The 12723-nt window shown below is 40.8% G+C and overlaps 1 pseudogene; it reads left to right on the top strand.

The window, feature by feature from the left end:
- The first annotated feature begins 9251 nt into the window (after positions 1-9251).
- LOC120608818 (uncharacterized) lies at positions 9252-9369 on the top strand (annotated as a pseudogene).
- The last annotated feature ends 3354 nt before the right edge of the window (positions 9370-12723 follow it).

The following is a 12723-nucleotide window of genomic DNA, read 5'->3' as shown; positions in this document are numbered from 1 at the left end:
CATGTCTGCCTGCTGGAGCCTGGCTCCTGGTTGCTGAAAGGGAAAAGCCACCAGGAGGCAAGCTCAGCCTTCCCAGTGCAGGTGCTGATGGCAACTGTATGCAGAACAGCCCAGTCCCTTCCAACTGAGCAGCAGATGTGTCCTCTGGCAGCTTTCTTGAAGGGAAACCAGTTTTAGCTACAGAGCAAATGTTGAGGACCAGACTAGGAGGAGGTGAGGGTTGTAGGATTATGGAGATATGTTTCCCAGAAGACCTGGATTCAAGTCAAAGCGCTCTTATTTTTTTGGCTTTGTAGCCCCGGGAAAGTCATTAAAATTCTGAGCAGTTTCTTCCTCTGTAGAATGGGGGAGAGGATGAATTATGATAGTGGCTACCATTTATTGAGAGCTCTCTACATGTTAGGTACTAACTCAACATTATCTGCAAGGTAATGTTTATAAAAGACTGAGCCCCGTGCCAGAAACATGGTTAATATGCAACAAATACCAGCTGCTATTATTTTATTAATCCTCATACAATCTTATGATTAATACTAACAAAAATAATAGTTGCTAGCATTTACTGAGTACTATCTATGTAGTCAGCCATTGTTTTAACTTATTTAATTTGTTAAATGAATTAACTTATTTAATTTTCCCAACTATCCCATGAGGTTTGTTCTGTTTTTAACCCCATTTAACAAATGAGAAAAATTGAAGCACAATTAAGTTAAATACATTGCCAAGGACACATAGCTAGAAAATGACATATGTGTTTTTATTCTCCTCGCTTTACAAAGATGGTAACAGAGGCATGAAGAGGCTGAATGGCATGTCCAGGGGCAGAGTTGGCAGAATACTCTCTGGGTTGTTAGGCAGGTAAAATGACATGATGGAATGAAAACTGCTTTGTGAAGTGTTGTTTTGTTTGCTTCAGCTGGGGGTGAGTAAGCTTTACACATTCTGCTTTTTATAGTCTAGACACACCAGCTGGCCTGAAACCCTGGAGCCTTTAGAAAGTCCAGCTTGGACTTAGTTTGTTATCTAGGTGTGTTTTAGAAAGCAGTTCGGTGCATAGACCTTAGACTTACCATCCTCTCGAGACAGCCTTGGAGCCACTGCTTGTTTGACTTCAGAGCTGCTACCAGCTGGAAGCCTTCAGGAGGAAGCCAACTGGCAGCAGGCCACTATCACATGCAACCGGGTTACTAGCGGTCATCCTGTGGGCTTGTTGCAACCACATCGACTGTCTCCAGTGGCTGAGCCTTCATTGCAAGGCAGAGGGAAGAGGGCTTGAGGCTCCTAGTGGAAAGTAGATAATCAGAGCATCAGAGAGACTCCTCTTTGCTCCCTCTCCCCATTAGAGCTCCCCTGAAGCCCCCTCTGCTACCTGGGAACATCTGTCTTTCCAGATGCCTGCTTTCCAGGATGGAGTGGGGAATACTGTTGGATATTTGTGGAAGGGTTCCAGATTCCAGAATGGGACTATCTCATCATCACATTGAGAGCTTCTCCGAGTAGGGGCAGCTCAGGGTCACCCCTTCCCTGAGCCAGTACAGGGCCAGGGCCAGGTGATGGTGGTTGGTATAGCCATGTTTCTTGTGGGAAGTCCACTTCCACTTCCAGTTATTGGGCTGGAAATTGGTGTTATGGTAAAGGTGGTGGTGGCAGTAGTGTGTGTGTGTGTGTGTGTGTGTGTGTGTGCGCGGCGCGTGCGTGTGCGTGTTTGGGAATGGGGAGGAGTTTTAGGGGAAAGGAAACCAGAGTCAACTCATTCTGGAAAGGGACAAAAGAAAGAAGTTCAACTCGATTTGTGTTATCCTTCAAAATATTTCACTGGCTCCACATTGCTTTCTGAATGCAATTAAAACTCTTTAGCTGAGGAATTAAACATCTTAGGTTGGCCCCTGCTTACTTCTCTAGGCTTACCTCCCCATATGCAAATACTGTTCTACAAATGCTATTGCTAAATTTGCCAACCTCCATGGGATGTGCCATCTCCCTTTACTTTTAATCTTGATTTTCCTTTAGTTATCACCTCTTCTGCAAAGCCATCCTCTCAGCACCTCCTCCAAGAATGGCTTGGGTACCCCACCTCAGAGCTCTTCTGTGTTTATTCCCACAGTGGAACCGATACTGTGATTACCTGGTATAATGAAGTGAAAAATGTATCAAATGGCTGGTACTATGAGTTTTTCCTGGATGACACTGTCTTCAGAAATGCCTTGAGAATCTGCCTGGCTGGAATGTGAAGTACAGAGAGCAGGAACCAAGGCAGTACAAGATGCTGACCAAACTGCTCTGCATGAGACAGGGAAAAGAATGCATTCTTTTACTCCTAAGAACAGAGTCAGGAGAGGTGACGAGGAGTGAGAGAAGCTGGGAAGATGATATAAAGGACTTTGTGGGGGAAGGGCCAATAGAGAGCCCCCTACAGTGGAATGTCCCAAATCATTTTAAATAGAGAGGCCACATGTTTAATGTCAAGTTTTCTTGTTTCTAAGCGAGGCAAACCACTTCAACTTCCTTTCCTGCAATCTTTCAATCTTCAGTAAGGTTGATTAATTTTGTGAATGCGTGCGTGCGTGCGTGCGTGCGTGTGTGTGTGTGTGGTGTGTGAAGGGCAGTATTGGAGAAAGGACTTTGTTAAACATCAAGGTCAAATTGGAGACCACAGGTGTGGAAGTAAGATCCAGGAGAGACCCTTGGAATGTTGGGAGCCTTTGCAGGAGCTATGGAATCCCAGAGAAGACTTGAGTGAGGATTTTGAAACCAAGTTAATTGGAGCAGAACCAATTTCCTTCTGATATTTGAATTATATTAGAAATTAAAGCAAATCTCCAAAGGGAGCTATGGAGGTGAGAATAGTACTTTCATGTCTTAATAATTTAGATGGTAGAGCAGCAGTTGAGATTGAATGGGGTGAGGAGCTGGACACTCTTCCAGACACTCATGGTTCTCTCCCTCATATCATTCAGGTCTCTGCTCATATGTACCCTCCTCAGAGAGACTTCCCCTGACCAGTAGAATTACTAAAGCAACCTTTCTTTAGATCCTTCTAAACCTGAAAATTCTATTTCTGAATTTCAGTGGATATAAAGTTAAGTTCAGTGAATTTGGAGAAATTGAATGCCAGGCCTTTATCCATTCACTCATTCAGCAAATATTTATTGAGGGCCTACTATATATCAGACACTATTCTAAGCACTTGGGATATAGCTGTGAACAAAACAGGCAAAAATCACTGCTCCTGTGAGTCCTGAGCATTAAGGTGAACACAGTCTTAATTCAAATGGTTTACAGGGCTTTTTAGGTAGGCTGCTTCCTGGTAATGGGCATTTGTCCAGCTGCTGACAAAGCGAAGTATTAAAAGTATCAATCAACACAATAGTTTTTCTAAAATGTTGAGGTTATGGATTTTGTGCTTATATAAAAGGAGTAGTTTGAGAAGTCAAATTTGAAGACTGTCTTAAAACTATAATATTCTGAAAGGTATCATTTTATTTATCTATTGATCTATCAGTCATCTATCTCTAATGAGCCATTTGATTCAAGTAACATCAAACCTATTAAATTAATTTATTACAATTAACCCCTCCCCCCATTAAAAAAAAAAAAAACCCTACAAAAACCTAGAATATTCTATGAAGGAAACCAGACCAAATCTAAGTTGCTACCTGTGTGGTTGTGCACTCTAACCATCATCCATTCAGCCAAGCAGTAAGAGCTCAGTCAATGCTGAAACAGCACCCATGCCCCTAACTAGGATGCTTATGATCTAGAGAAGGAACATCCGTGGAATCAAGCCAGAAGCACACTGCAAGATGGATGTTCCAGGAAGCTTATATGCAAAAATGCTACAAATGCACAGAGAAAGGAGTTCTCAATGCTCTCTGGGAACAGAGGAGATGATGCTAAACCTGGCCATAAGTGAAAAGGAGAATTTCATAGGTAGGTACAGGGCAGAACTCCAGGCAAAGGAAACAAAAGGTGAGCCATGTGAACAAAAAACATCACAATGGTTCTGCTAAGTTGCCTATGACTAGGGTGCGTGCCTTCTATAATAGAGGGTATATGGGATGTGGCAGGAGAAGAAAGGTGGGTAGGGTATGGTAACACAGCTTTGCATACTATCCTCTGAGCGATGGGAACTATTAAATCCTTTTAAGTAGGAGAGAGACATGATCAGACTTGTGTTTTACAAACATTCTTGGAGCAATGTGAGGAATCAGACTAGAGATGGGGAGACCATTTAGGTGGCTTTTCAGCACTCCAGGTGAAAACTCCAAGGGCCTAAATCAGGGCAGAGGGGATGGAGAGAGGGATCAGACACTAGACAGAGTTCAAGAGTAACAACTGGCAGAACTTAATATGGGAGGGAAGAGGAGACCAGGTGGCAATTAATTTTCTTGTTTGGGTAACTGAGTAAAGGGTGGAGTTCTCAATTTACATCTCCTTGTCCTTTCTTCCTGACAACATCAGGATGATGATGAAACTAATTTTATTCTTTAAAAGTCTAGACATCCTTAATTTACATACCTACACACTTTGGAGAATTCTTCACCTTTTAGGTCCATGCCAACCCATGTGAAAGGCCAGAAACTTGCCTTCCCAGCCTCCTTTGCAGTCAGGATCTGGCTTCACTAATTAGAGATACTAGGATTTTTTTGGAGGCTAGTGACATGAAGAAGGGGTGCCACGAAATCCACTTTGGTGGTGGTGATCACAAGTGGATGCAGTTCCTAGAGGAGTCAGAGGCAGAGGTGTTAGGGATGACCTACAGACCCTGCGTGTGTTGATGAGGTGAGCTGGGTGTCTCTGCCCAGTGGTGTAGCAGTTATGTCTCTCTGGGACAGCTCCGTGGCATCATTTGGGGGTTATTCCTGGATACATAACCTTTAGCCCTCCCAGGCATTCTGTGAATTTCCTAATAGCCTTTACTAAATCTCTTTTCTGCTTAAACTAGGTCAAATGGTTTTGTTTGCAACTAAAATCCCTGACTGATATACTACTTCTCCCTGCAAATGACAGAAATCTTCTTCCATGTTAAGTAGGTAACTAGTTACCTCAAAGCAGAGGTTACATAATGGCAGCGCAATCATTATTACAAAATACAGTAAGCCTTACTTTGTACCAGGCACTCTCCTAAGTGCTTTACATAGATACTTCGTTTAGTTCTTGTATAAATTATCCCAATTTTACCAGTGAGGAAATGGAAGCTTAAATGTCCCCAAATCAGACAGCTAGTAAGGTTTAGAACAGCTATTTGAACCCTGGCAGTTTGACTCCAAATCTAATACTTTTAATAACTACCCTAAACTATCTTGGTGTTAGAGAAGCTCATTGTTTGTACAGCATTATAGTTCATCCAGTCCAAACTGTATCCTGTACCCGATTTCCTCTACTGTACCCCCAATGAGTAGAAAATAATGAACTCTCACTAGGGAAAGTGGGGTCAACCTCCACAATGAAAATTTAAAGACTAGATGAAGCAAGAAGACATCCTTGAACTCACTCCAGGTACAAGAAACCAGGCATCAGGCTGTACTGGTTAGGATGGTTTTGGCTACAAACAACAGAAACTCCAAATAGCAGAGTCTTAAATGTACAGATATTTGTTCTGTCATTTATCAAGAAGACAGGTAGACTGTTTCAAGTCTGGATAAGTAGCGGCACACTACCATAGAGCCAGGTTTTATATCTTTATTCTGCGTCCTGAGAGTATTCAATTTTTGGCCTCAGGCTGACAAAATGGCTGCTCTAGATAGCTGCAGGCAGCATGGCCTCACAAGACTGCTTTCAAAGTGGGAAGCTGGGTATGACAACAAAAAGGGGCCTCCTTTACATAAAATCACTCACTTTAGAAAAATAATAATTTTTGTATTGAAGTAACATTGGTTACAAACAATATAAAAGTTTCAGATGTACAACACCGTAATTCAATATCTATATACACTGTAGCGTGCTCAGCACCAAAAGTCTAGTTTTCATTTGTCACTGGCCATAACTAGGTTATGGTTCTCCCCTAAACCAGTCATCGACAAATAGGAATGAGATTACTGTGACTGGCTTAGATGATTTATCACCCGGAAAGGGTGAGTCCGATCTTCCCTGAGCACTTGGCTATCTGCCTAATACCTGAACAAAATCTGGCTTATGTATCAAGGAAGGGAGTGCATGGAAGTGGCTGCTGAGTAGGAAATAGACAATCTGCCACAGCGGACTGTGCATCAGGAGACCCGGCTTCTGGTCTGAGCTTATTCGTTTATTTGTTTAAGAAATATATATTTTTTAATTAGTGTTGAGTGCTGTGTGACCTTTGGGCCTGCCCATTTCTTGCTATGTGTTTTTGGCAAATCGCTTGATCTCTCTCGGGTTGGCTTCCTTATTTCTAAAATGAAATGGCCAAAGTAGATGATTTTGAGGTCTTTCCTCATATTTCACTCATTTACTTCTTTTCTCTTTTGCCACACTTTTACATTCAGAGCTATAATTTTTTCTGCCAAAGACCTTCAGAAGTAGCTAGTTAGGGCCAATAGATAATTTATTCCCTCTTACCACTTAAAACCATGCTTTTCAACATGGGATTTCCACACTCATGGCATATGAGTCGTGAGTCAGTGGATATGTAAAACCGTAAGATAAGCATGATGTGTCTTCTCCCAAAGATTTGGGAGAAAAGCCTTTGACATTTTTGTATTCCGTTACATAATTGTAGGCATATTATGGACTATATAGTACAAAATAGACTTGGACAATGGCCACATCCTTTTCAGGGACATATTTATTCTCCTCTGTTCCTGGGGGTCTTTAGATAGAAAACTTTGTGTGTGGCAGTGACTAATATTTTCTGAATTCAAAAAATGACTTAGATTATTTACATACCACTTGGGGCTTTATCTATATTAGGATTTCTCACCCTTAGCACATTGACATTTTGGGCCAAATAATTCTTTGTAGGGGGCTATCTGTGCATTGTATGAAATTTTAGAAGCATCTCTGGCCTTTACCCATTAGGTGCCAATTTTCTAGGTGTGACCATCAAAAAAAGTCTTCAGATACTGCCAAATGTCCCCTGAGGGGCAAAAGCACTTCAACTGAGAATCAATGATGTAGATGATTAGTATTTGAATTCTTACTCTGTCCCTTACTTAGGATTAATGATTGTGTTACCTTGGGCAAAGTATCTAATATCTGTGAGCTTCAGCTTCCTTATCTGCCAAATTGGGCCAGCTCATAGGATTGTTGTCTACATTAAATGAGGTCACAGGTGTTAAGAGTCCAGCACAATGCGTAGCCTGTAATAGGCTTTCTATGAATTTTAGTTCTTCTTCAATTTTCTAGGGCTGTAAAACTTTCCAATTAGAAAGGAACTTAGAAGCCACCTTATCAGATTCTTTATTTTATAAATTAAGAGACTGAGGTTCATAGTGATAATCTGTCTTCTCAACCCTAAATCCATCTTTATACTGAAGTAATACAAAAGAGACATATTGAAATGGAATTGTACAGAAGTGGATGAGTTTAAAGGCTCATTCCTGTCAAGGCTGATTTACAAGACTCTTGCTCCTGTGTATTTCCTCATGATATATTACCTCTGAGAGAATTCCTGAAGCACTAAATCCCTTGTGTGACTCAGACTGAGTTCAAATGTTTGGTTTTAGAGACCATCAGTTATCTCTTTGGAAGCTGTTGTCCTGTGCACTTTGGATGTTGGGGAATGTTAAACATTGAAACAAAATGTGTAGAATATGAGAGTTAATGCTCTGAGCCAGCCAAAGTTTTTAAGAAATTTACATTCACCAAGAACATATAATAGCTGTTCAAGAACCAGAAAGATTAATGGGTGACTCCAATTCTGCTGTTTATTCTCTGTCAAGGACAAGGCTATTCCTACTAAAAAGACTGAGACTAACTGATAAAAGATATCAAAGCCTCTGAGATGGGCGAAGTGGGATAAGAGCTGTCCTAGAAGAGTCCTTGTCTACTGGACTGAACAAATCTCTGTACAAGCTATTGGAAGATTTGCTGGGGAGACCACAGCACCACTACTGATTATCTGAGAGACTTGAAGAATATAGGAATTATACTAGAGGACTAATGATGGGCAAATGTTCTAATTTTTAGGAAATACAGTTAACTTTTCCTCTCCCCCACCTCTACCAACTATGACTTCATGAGTTTGGCACCAGTCTTAGGCAAAATTCCATAAAAAATTATTCTACTAATGGCTTATGTGAGCTTACAAATTAAGCAGCAGTCCCATTAAGCCAGTAGCGTTGCAGTAAAATTGATCATACCAGAGTAATCTAATTTCCTTTTCTGATTAAGGCCATTAGAATGGCTAAACAGGAGTGGAATGAGCACAGGATATCCAGATGACAGCAAGGCATGTTACTTGTGACACCATTAAATGCAAGATATGGAAAGATGGGCTGGATGTAGCTATCATGTGAGGGCTGCATAACTGTATACAGTGGGTACCGGTCAGTGGATGGTTAGTGATAAAGAAGCAGATCCCCAGTGGCTGCTGCAGGGCTTTAGCCCTAGGCATGTGCCTGTCCACACTTTATTAGAATATTTATCATATCAAGCAATGAATGTGCTATAGTCTTGGCTCTTTTGGGATCTGCTTGGCCCACAGGCCTTAAAGAAGGAATAAGTATAGACAGCCAAGTGACTCCAGGTTTCAGGGTACAGCTTATTGTACACATTGCCTCGGGAATATATCCATAATACTGGAGGTCCTTGTAGATCTGGCCCCTGACTACCTCTCTACTCTCATTTTTGCTGCCCACTTCGCCATGCCTCCAATCTTTAGCCATACCAAACTACAGTGCCTTGTATACACCATGTTGTTTTACATCCCCTTTGTTTTGTACCTTTTCCTGTATCTGACTTGAGTACCCCCTTTTTCTTCTGCCTACTTCATCTCTCTGACAAGTTCCTACTCATATTCAAGACTCAGATAAACCTTTCTGTCCTCTGTAAAGCCGTTCCTTTCTTCCCACCCTCTTTTGCCCCCATGGCAAGTAAATTCTTGCCCATCTGAATTTTGGTTCTTGTACCCATCACTGTTTGAGTAATTATCACACTGTATTAACAACCTGTTTACTTGTCTGTCTCCTCTGCCCTCAGTTCTCTACCCTGACCAGCCACTCCTCATACAAACACTTTCAGCTCCTTGAGAACAGGGACTGGATCCTACCCAGAGCCTGGTACATATCAGAGGCACTCAGTAAAGGAATTAATGAATAAAAATGAATGAATGAGTCTATGGCCATGCTACCCTGAACACGCTCGATCTCGTCTGATCTCAGAAGCTAAGCAGGGTCGGGCCTGGTTAGTACTTGGATGGAGACCACCTTGGAATGCTAGGTGCAATAGTCGTTAAAAAAAAAAAATGAATGAATGAATAAATGGCTTGTATAAAACCTATTATTCTGTCTCTCTGTTACCGAGTCTCAGCCTGCTAAGGATCACAATTAACATTTCTAGGCAGCCTGGCTCCTTAGACTCAGCTTTCCCAAAGATTAAAAAAAGAAATACACCAAACAGGATTCCTTTACCTTCTGGTCACCTGCTGTCTCAACAAGGGGTTATAAATGCACTGAAGCAGCAACAGAACCCTTTATCATAGTGCGCACAAACCATATTGCTACAATTTCACAGAGCCTCCCAGGGCTATTATTAGTGCCTTGATTCACTTGGATGCACACACCAAAAGTCCAATTTTTCAAAGCTCCCCTCTTGTGGGACCCAAGAAGGCATATCTATACCACCTAGAAAGGAGGAGGCATTTTTAGAACTGTTGGCTGCACTTTTGAAAAGGGAGTTGAGCCTCACTCATCTCTTTTCTTCCAGTTGACTCAGAAAGTAAGTACCACCTTATTTAAATACCACCAGATCAGGGGACACAAAGAATAATTCAAACTTCCTGGTGCTCTAGGAAGAGTCTAACTATTATGGGAAGATCTAAGCCTCTATAAAGGATGCACTGTGGTATAATGAAATAATTAAAATTCAAATGGGGGCACCAAATGCAAGTCAGCAGGCATTTATGTCTATGCCAATTATTCAGTTCTAAATAGCTAGACCAGGCAGCATTTGTCTCAGGTTGGCTGAGTTGCCTGGCTGGAAGATGGGCAGTCTGGCATGCTACCAGTGTTTCTGAGTCCATTTTGGTCCCCATGTAATGGGAGTTGGCATTGGCATTCGGGACCCGCCAAAGTGCAAGGGATGATGCTCCACTGGTGATACTTCACATTCAGAGCTAGGACTGGCCTCACATACAAATTCCTGCCAAGCCAGGGGGCAAAAACCTGGGGTTCTGGAGCCAACAGAGTAGGGTGTAATCTTCAATTAATCACGGAGTCACAAGGAAGGACCTAATTGGTCTCCTTTCAAGAGGCATCTGAATTTATTAATAGTGTACATACAAAGACTTTTCAGTTTTAATCACAAACAAGTGTGAAACACTTAGAAGTTTGTAATCTTTATTATATGACACTCTGGCCTGTTGGCAAAACTTTCATCTGAAACTCTCAAAATACTTAATGGCTAGTGCTTATTAATAATAATAATGTTATATGATTAGGCAGAACTTTTCACTGTGGCCTCCATGTTCTCACAATGCTCTGGCTAGGGAGCTTTGGAATTCCTGGATTCTGCTTTGTAGTCAAGAAACAAGAACTCGAGAGCTCTATAGAATATGAAGGTAAGTAGAAACTTAACCTGTTTGTGACTATTTCTAAAGAGGAAGCATCACGGGCAAAGATCCCCATAGGTATCAGGAAGGGGCATGCCTTTTATCTGCTATGGTTCAAGCTCCCCACTTTTGGAGACCAGAGGACAGTGGATCATACCCACTGCTCTTCTCTATTTATCTTCTGAAGTCTTGGGGCCTAAAAAGATATCTGCAGGATCTAGAGCTAGGAAGGCTGGGTCAGAGAGAGAGGGAAATTTGTTGAACACCTGATTTTAGACTCCTCAGAATAATGGAAGAGAATATGAAGGAATCAGGGCTTCATGGGCCCTACTTTAAGAAAGGTTAGGGCAAAGATAAAGTTAGATCCCTGACTCACACTATGATGGTTAATTTTATGTGTCAACTTGGCTGGGCCAAGTTGATGAACCACCAGTCTAGTCGTCTCTGTGAAGATATTTTTTAGATGAGAGTAACATTTAAATCAATAAAGTTGTAGTAAAGCAGATTATTCTTTGTAATGTGGGTGGACCTCACTTAATTACTTGAAGACCTGAAGAGAAAAAAGACTGAGGTCTCCCAAGAAAGAGAGAATTAAGGTAGCAGACAGCCTTGGGACACCAGCTACAACATCAACTCTTCCCTGGGTCTCCAGATGCCAGCCTGCTCTGCAGATTTCTGACCTGCCAGCCCCCACAATCACATGAGTTAATTCCTTAAACTCTTTCTCTGTTTCTGTTTCTCTCTCACCCCCACCCCCTGCGCGCTCTCTCTCTCTCTCTCTCTCTCTCTCTCACACACACACACACACACACACACACACACACACACACACACGCACACGGAGCCTATTGATTCTGTTTCTCTGGAGAACACACACTATATACTAAAATAAATTCAGTTGGAGTAAAGAATTAAATGTAAACAAACAAAAGGATAAAAGTACTAGAAGGGAATATTGGCAAATTTTTTGGCAGGCATGGGAGGGAGTGAAGGCCTTTTTGAAAAATGCACACTTTAGATAGAAACCAAAAACAGAAAATATGGACAGATTTGACTGGGAGGTCTGTATCTTCTAACCGTCCAGAAGTACCATAAGCATATAAAAAGGCAAATGATAAACTGGGGAAAATTAAAAATATATGTGTCAGACCAAAAGTTGATGCATTTTGTTTACAAAGAACTGTTACAAAGGAATAAAGTAAGCTGACCATCTTGATAGAAAAATGAGCAAGAACGAACAAGTCACAGAAGAAAAACAAGTGACAAATAAACATGTGGAAGCACTTAATATCAAAGAAATGTAAAGACAAATAAAATGTAATTTTGGCCAATTAAGTGATTAAAAACTTAAAAGGATATTCATATGTAGTGCTAGCAATAATGTAGTAAAAGAGATGGGAATAAATAAGTTAACCTTGTCTTAGAGTTCCTTAGATTTCCATGCCTAAGATTAGCTTCAGACAGATGTGTACACATTTATAGAAGTATGCTAACCCCTGCAATATACCAGCACATAACTGAAAGCAACCTAAGTGTCTATCAATACGGTAATAGTTCAATGAATTATGGTAAATCCATGTAATTAAAGTAATTTAAAATGGACTTGTGAATTGTATTTATTTACCTAGGCAGATGCCCATTATTTATTAATAAAAAGGGGAGTTATAAAACATGCATAGTACAATCTCAGTTTTGAAAATACGTATTACATATGTAGGTAAGTCAGCATTCTCGAATAAAAGAAAGTCTGGAAAGAAATATACCAAAATGTTAATAATAGTGAGTGGAAGGTTTTTGGTGACTTAAATTTCCATTTGAGTGTGTTTATATGGTGGGAATGGAGAATGTTATATGTAATTTTTCTACTAAAACCTTACATTACTTGTATAATAATAAAAAAATGGTTTTTTTAAATTTTTATTTATTTTTACAGTATAGCATGTATGGAGTGGAGGAGGTGGGGAGGTAGGAGTGGGGTCCAGTAGAATTAAGAACCAAAAATGAGGGGCAACAATTTCCACAATTTGTAAGAGTTC

Source organism: Pteropus medius, unplaced genomic scaffold, assembly GCF_902729225.1.
Source record: "Pteropus medius unplaced genomic scaffold, Ma_sr-lr_union100, whole genome shotgun sequence".
In the NCBI taxonomy this organism is placed as follows: domain Eukaryota; kingdom Metazoa; phylum Chordata; class Mammalia; order Chiroptera; family Pteropodidae; genus Pteropus; species Pteropus medius.
Note: the sequence above shows the minus strand (reverse complement) of the source record. Positions and strands in the feature narration are given on the sequence as shown.